Genomic DNA, 6,808 nt, shown 5'->3' with positions numbered 1-6,808 from the left:
TGATACTGTAGGGTGAGTCTTTCTCAGGTCTCTTTACTTCTTAAAATCCCTGGTGTGAGTGGGTTGAATCACTCCCACCCAGAGATGATCTGTCTGTTTTCAGCTCTCAGAGCTGGTGGGTTCAGTCATTTGGAGGCAGAGGGGGATGGTGAAGACAGAGGCTGGGATACACTGTCTCTATGCCCAGCCATCCCTATTTCAGGATCTTTCCAGTACCTTTTGCTTTAAGCCAATAATGAAACCTGAATGGTGCCCAGGAAAGAACACTGGACTGCAGATCTCAATTTGAAGTCTGGCTTTCTCCCTTACCATGTGGTCAAGTCTCTGAATGTGTCAATCAGACTAAAAGGTTCTGTGAAGGATCTACATGAAGATAGTGATTGACAGAAAGACAGCAGCAGACTGCGTTAAAGATACAAGATTTCCTTAATAGCAAGTGAAGTGGAAGAATCTCTGTACTGAGGCAAGAAACACAAAGCAGGAACTGTGTGTAAGGTCCTCTTAGGGACACACACCTTTTTCTTTTGTAATGGGACATTTAAAACATTTAATACATAAACATGTAAGTCCCTTTATTAGAGAAATTGTACATATTGGTGAATATGACCAATGGTCACGTGTATGGGTAAATTCTTTAAAAATCAGGACCAATAATTAAGATAGCTTCCGTGCTCTACTTGTTTCATTGTCTAGTGTCTAGTGTAGTTATAGTTTATTGTTGGAATGATGGTTTGAACACATTTCAAGAACATTAGAAGATATATATGAACACCCTTCCTTCTGCAACAGTCTATGGTTTCCTTCATCATCAGGCATGCCTGCCTGGGGGAACTGAACACATAGGCGGTGGTGGGAGATAACAGTGATTTAAATGGTCACTGTTTTCTTCAAATGAACTTGACTTCACACATGTACTCACCTGATAGAGGCTACCATTGCTCATCATGGCTCACAACCATAGTTGTGGGATCTGGTAATACTTACCATAAGTGACGTAAAGGTCGTATGTTCCGGTTTGCAAACTAGCAACCTCAGCCTTAGCTCTCAAATTTCTACTATTTTCCTTGCACCGAGGGCAACCTCATCTGTTTCCAACAATTCACTCTCTTCATATTCTTCCATATCTGCAGCTTTTCTTACATCTTCCTCCTCTTTCTCCTCACGTATAGCTGAGCAAATTCGGTGTTTAGATCGTCTTTGCTGTCCAGCTATGAAATGAATGAGAAAATGCAAGACAGACTTGACACACTGATCAATTCTGACTTTGTGGTAGGACTTTTCTTTAATCTACACACCATGAGAGAAAGGTATTCTTTCCATGTTATAGATGAGGAAACTCTGGCACTAAGAGGGAAGTTGATATGTACAAGTTTGGATAACCAGTAGGTGGCTGAACCTGTGTCCTAATCCAAGTTTTCTGAGTCTGTATCTTAAGCCCCTTCTTCAGTGCTATGATTATTTACTCCTTTTGGCCCAGATGTTTCTATGAGGACCCAATGAAGGTATTTTCACACACATGCATGTGCATGTACACACATGCACATGCATACACACTCACACATGTGTGTACATACATGCATGCATACAATCATATACACACACAGAAAGACAGACACACAGACACACAAACACACACAGTCATACACTGCTTATAATTCCAGGACTCACAGACCCCTGATACCTGGTGTAAGGATCCTTTCCCTACATCGCAAACAAGAAAGGCACCTGGTTCTTGCAGACGTGCAATTTATGCCTTTTCTTCAACTACATTGAACTATTAACTAATTAGTGCTTGTGAAGTCCTCGGGAAATACCAAGCGCTTGTTCAACGCTAAATATGGTTATTAGTAAAGCTTTGATTTTACAGAACAGCCAGGGAGTCCTGAAATAAGCAAATAATGGTTGTGTAGGGAGGCTGGCAGCTGACGGGCGTGCCGCGGTGTATAATCAAACTCTGCCTGGCTCTCAAAGGTGCTCCAGCTCATCGCTGCTACATCATCCTTACGGGGAGTTTGCACATGTTCAGGGAATGCGTGTTTCATATTTCCGTGTCCATTTACCTTTCTTTTTACCTTCCTTCTGCACCCTCTCATACCCAACCCTTTCTTTCACAGCAGATAAGTCTACCTCTCCTTTGGGGAAATAGTGTCTCCATCTCAATTTATTACTGTCACCCCTAAATGTTCCTGTCACATGCCATCTGTCCCTCCTGACCTTACATCTCAGAGGAACTGGTTCCATGGGCAGTGACCTGTGCCGTCACATACACTCAGATTTCTCCCCTTGTCTGGTTTAATGTTCTGCTATCACCATCTTGAAATTCTTTATAATTTTTGAACGAAGGGCCCAACAGTTTCTTTTTGCACTGGGCCCCACAAATTACATAACCAATCCTACCCTCGCCAACTGAATGTTCAAGGTGAATCCCTCTAGTTTTACCTGTATGTGTTGCCTCAAAGACCTCCCTCCATCAATAATATTGTGTTCTTTCATTCTTTCTCCCTCTACTGATGGCCATCTTTCAGTCGACAATATGCTCATCCAAAAGAATTGAAGGAAATTGCTTTCATCAATGGAATGACCTTCAGTTTTACATTGGGATTCTTTGGGTTGCAAGGGACAGAAACCCAACTAAAACTAGCAGAGGCAAGAAAGGAAACATTATATTACATAAACAAATTGTGGAAGAGGCAGAAGTGAGCTGGCTTCATGGACAACTGGACTCTGAGATGTGACCACTATTTCATTTTCATCTCTACTCTTGTCTTCATGTTAGAGTTTTTCTTTCAGGTCAGTTTTTTCCATGTGATGAAAACCTGTCTGTAGGTCGTGCCAGACCAAATTCCTGTAGCTTATGATCAACAAGGAAAAGGGGCCATTGCCATCAAGTTTGAATAATCAAAAATCTGAGGAAGAATTCTATTTGGCTCAACTTGGGTCATGAGTTTATCCTTGAACCAATCACAGTTGTCAAGGGAATGGGGCACTCTGAGGGCTCAGGTTGGCTGTGTTATCTGGATCTCACTGTTGGAATTCTGGGAGAGCAGTTCCCTATGGAAAAGTGTGCAGATAATGGGAATACAGAGCAATCAATGATTACCCCTTTCCCCTTTTACCCAGTACTTCCTCTCTCTCTTCTTCTTCATGGTTTAATGTCATTACAAAGCCACCTATTTGAAAAGTAGTCTATATTCACTCACCTGACTTTTCCACCTCCAATCACCTCTGAATATTTTTCAACATCCCTCTTAAACTGCTCTTGTCAAGATCGCCATTGGTTTCCTTGTGGTCAAATTTATAGATAAAATTTCAATGAGCTCTTATTTTACCTCCTGTCATATGTTGCATTTGGTTGTTCTTTCTTAGGAAAATTCTCTTCCCTTGGTTTCTATTAAAACATATTTCTGGCTTTTTACCTCCTTGTCTTTCACACCAGCTTCTCCAAGCTCTATTTTTTATTGGCTTCAGTTTCCCTATTTCTTAAACTTGTCTCCTGGTCTGGTTCTTTACCTGGCACCATGAATCTGCCTTTGATATTTCCTCTTATTCCTGCATACCATGCCTAGTGGTTCTGTTCGTATTTGGAGACTCAGTCATCCAGGAGAGAAATGATGGTGACCTGGATTTGGATCAGGGTGTTGGCTATTGGCAAGACAATAATGAGAAATATCTCAAAGATTATAAAGGAAGTAGAATCATCTGAACTTGATGATAGGTTGGAAGTGGGGAATAAGAAGGAGTGCTGCAAGTATCTTTCCAGTTTCTGGCTTGGGACAAAGTGATGGATGGTGCTGCTGAAAAAATGAGGGTAGTGTGTGTGCATGTGATTGTACGTGCATTCTTGTGGGTCCCTGTATATACTGGGGTGTATATACACATATGTGTATGAGTCCACGCTTATGCTGATGTGCTTGTCTTTGCATATGTGAGCATTTAGAAGCGTGGAGAGCGTGTCGTAAGAGTGAAGGTCCATATGTGTGTGGAAATGAAGGGGATGGTGTTGAAATGAAGATATTCGCATATGTCCACAGGCACAGACATCTTGAGTCCCACCACTTGGGTGTCTGTGGTTCTAAGGAATGGCTTCCAGGCAGAGAGGACCAGCAATTTCTCCTAGCTTATCACCAGTCTGCTCCTTGCATTGTGTCCTGCTTTAAGAAACCACACAGCATGGAGCTTGCTTAATTAAATTCTATTACAACGTTAAAGGGCGCTAATAGCAGTTGTTAGAAACGTCCAGCACACGTTGCCTAGCAGAGGATGCAGGATGAAAGGTTGAATCTTTTCTGTAATCCTCCTTACCTGGCCTTGATCTGAGCTTTTATCAGTCTGGGGAAATGGGCTTACGGTATGTTCAGTATGGATTTCTGCCTTCCTGTGGATTTGCAGCTCTACAGGAGAGCTGCGCTGGCCACTGGAGCTAAAGAGTTCCAGTTTTGGGGCAACGTGGGGCAGATATCTCTGAAGGCTTCCTGACTCCAGACATGGGAAGAAGGAGGAAACAGAGCGAGGAAGGTAGAGGCAGGTAGACTCTGTTTCACACTTATCACTCTCTCATTCTTTTTGGTACTGAATTTATTTTAGGGAAACACAAAACAGCCTCTTGTGTCTGCTCTCCACTCTTTCTTTCTCATATAAAGCCAACTAAAGGTCACAGAAGAGCATATTCCCAAGAAATTGGATTCTTCGTGGGGGAAATTTGCTACTAAACCGAGTTTCAATAGCTTGTATATTTATCCATCTATGCATTTTTCCTCCTCCTCCCCCTCTTCCTCCTCCTCCTTTTCCTCATCAGAGTTCATACTCACCAAGCATTTGCTCTTTACTAAGTGTGCTATCTCTTTTAACACTTGTAATGTCTTTATGAGGCTGGTACTAGTATAGTCTCTATTTTACAGCCGAGAAAACTTAGTGTCGGAGAGGTTTAGTGATTTGTCTGCAATTATGCAGCTCAGAAGGATAGAAATGAGATGTGAACCCAGGTCAGTATGACACATCCCAGCATTATGGCAATGCACAATCTTAATCCCTTCCCTTTCTCCCCAAAATACGAAAAAGACTTTTAAAAAATCAATGATAGTGCCACTGCTTAGAGATCCAACTACCAGCAATTTTATTTTCCAATGTATTATCTCTCTCTCTCACACACGCACAAATATATGTATATAACATACAGTAAATATCTACATACACTACACATATAAAATATAATACATAAATAATATGTTATATATGCATGTATATATGTGTTTATATATTATAAATTAATGTGAGCATACTCTAAATTCTACTTTTGTTCTACCGTCCCCCTCCCTACAAAATAGGTCACAAACATATATTCAAGTCATAATATATTTTCCTATTTATCATTTTTGCGGCTGATTATATTCCATTTGCTGGGGAAGATTTCCATTTGGATTTTGATTGGCATTGCCTTGAATTGACAGACTATTTTGGAAATAATCTCTGTCCTCCTCTCCAGAAAGGTGGGAAAAACTTGAACATCTTTAAATGTAGGCTCCAGCTTGGAGAGGAGATGCAGGAGAAAGGGATGCAGGAGAAAGGGATGGAGGAGAAAGGACTCTCCAAAACAGGCATTGCTTGGCAAGCACTTCCGAGACTGACATCTCTCCATTCCTTGTGAAGGCCAGGGCCATGTGAGGGACCCCCTGTATCCTCTGAGGTGGAGCCTCATGTCCTCAGAGGGATGGAGGCTGGAGGACCACTGATCATTAGCAGGAACATTAAGATTTGGAAGACTGCAAGATATGGTGGGAAGATGTGGGTCCCATATAGTGGTGGACTGGTAAATATTTAACAACTTGTTCTTCAAAAAACCAAGTCCCAATTTGTAACGTTTACTACTTATATGGGGTAAGTACTTTCACTGTGACCAGTTTTAAGCTGGCAATTAATGTCATTGAGTGAGGAATTGGGAAGAGATGGACAACCACATACCATTATAATGGTCACCTCACCATACAGACACAATAGATCTAAATAACCCTAAAAATATAGACAAAAGTACAATATATATACATATTATATATATTATACCAATGTAACAGTAATAAAATAATTAGGAAGTTATGACTTTTGAGTATTTATTACCTTTTGTGAATATAATTTATATAATTGTAAGTGTATAACATTTAGTTTTTAATAATGGCCGTGTTTAACAACTGGTCTGCAAAATTCCTAATAATTTAACAATTAACTCTTTCAAACCAATAGGAGTCAGCTCTAGTGCACAACTGGTCAGACAGGCAGATCTTGATTCCAATCTTAGCTCCACCACTTAGCAGCTGTGTGACCTTGGGAAAGACCAGTAACCTTTTTATCTTCAGTTTCCTGCTACACAACATAATGTTAATAATGAAAGCGATTGCATTGGGATATTGCAAAGATTAGAAGTAATAGACACAAACCTCCCGCAGGCCCGGGCACACCACCGGTTGCTCACCAGTGTGCGTGGTGGTAATGGTTGTAGTAGCAGCAATGGTAGTGGTTTTATGTCACCACCACCAGTAGCCATTGTTCCTTAGTGGGAGAGAGTGCAGATTCCAGAGGCTGGCTTGAAACTGCCTCTTCCTTTTGCTCCCTGTTGGCCTTTGGCAAATTATTTAACTCATCTGAGTTTGAGCTTCCTTATCTCCAAGAAGGATGTAATAATAATACACACCTCCGAGATTTGTTTGGAGGGTTCAGTGAGTGACTGTGTGTGAAGCTTTTAGCACAGTGTCTGGCTCCCACAGGCCTCCACAGGTTGGTCGTGGGAGTGGAAGGGGCAGCATATCTTGAGCATTCC

General features: G+C 41.3%; 1 pseudogene; it reads right to left on the bottom strand.

Moving 5' to 3' along the window:
- Nucleotides 1-641: 641 nt before the first annotated feature.
- On the bottom strand, nucleotides 642-3,146 carry LOC132349484 (ubiquitin-like-conjugating enzyme ATG3; annotated as a pseudogene).
- Between the last annotated feature and the right edge of the window lie 3,662 nt (nucleotides 3,147-6,808).

Source organism: Balaenoptera ricei, chromosome 15, assembly GCF_028023285.1.
Source record: "Balaenoptera ricei isolate mBalRic1 chromosome 15, mBalRic1.hap2, whole genome shotgun sequence".
NCBI lineage: Eukaryota > Metazoa > Chordata > Mammalia > Artiodactyla > Balaenopteridae > Balaenoptera > Balaenoptera ricei.
The sequence above is the reverse complement of the archived record's forward strand: the minus strand, read 5'-3'. Positions and strand labels throughout refer to the sequence as shown.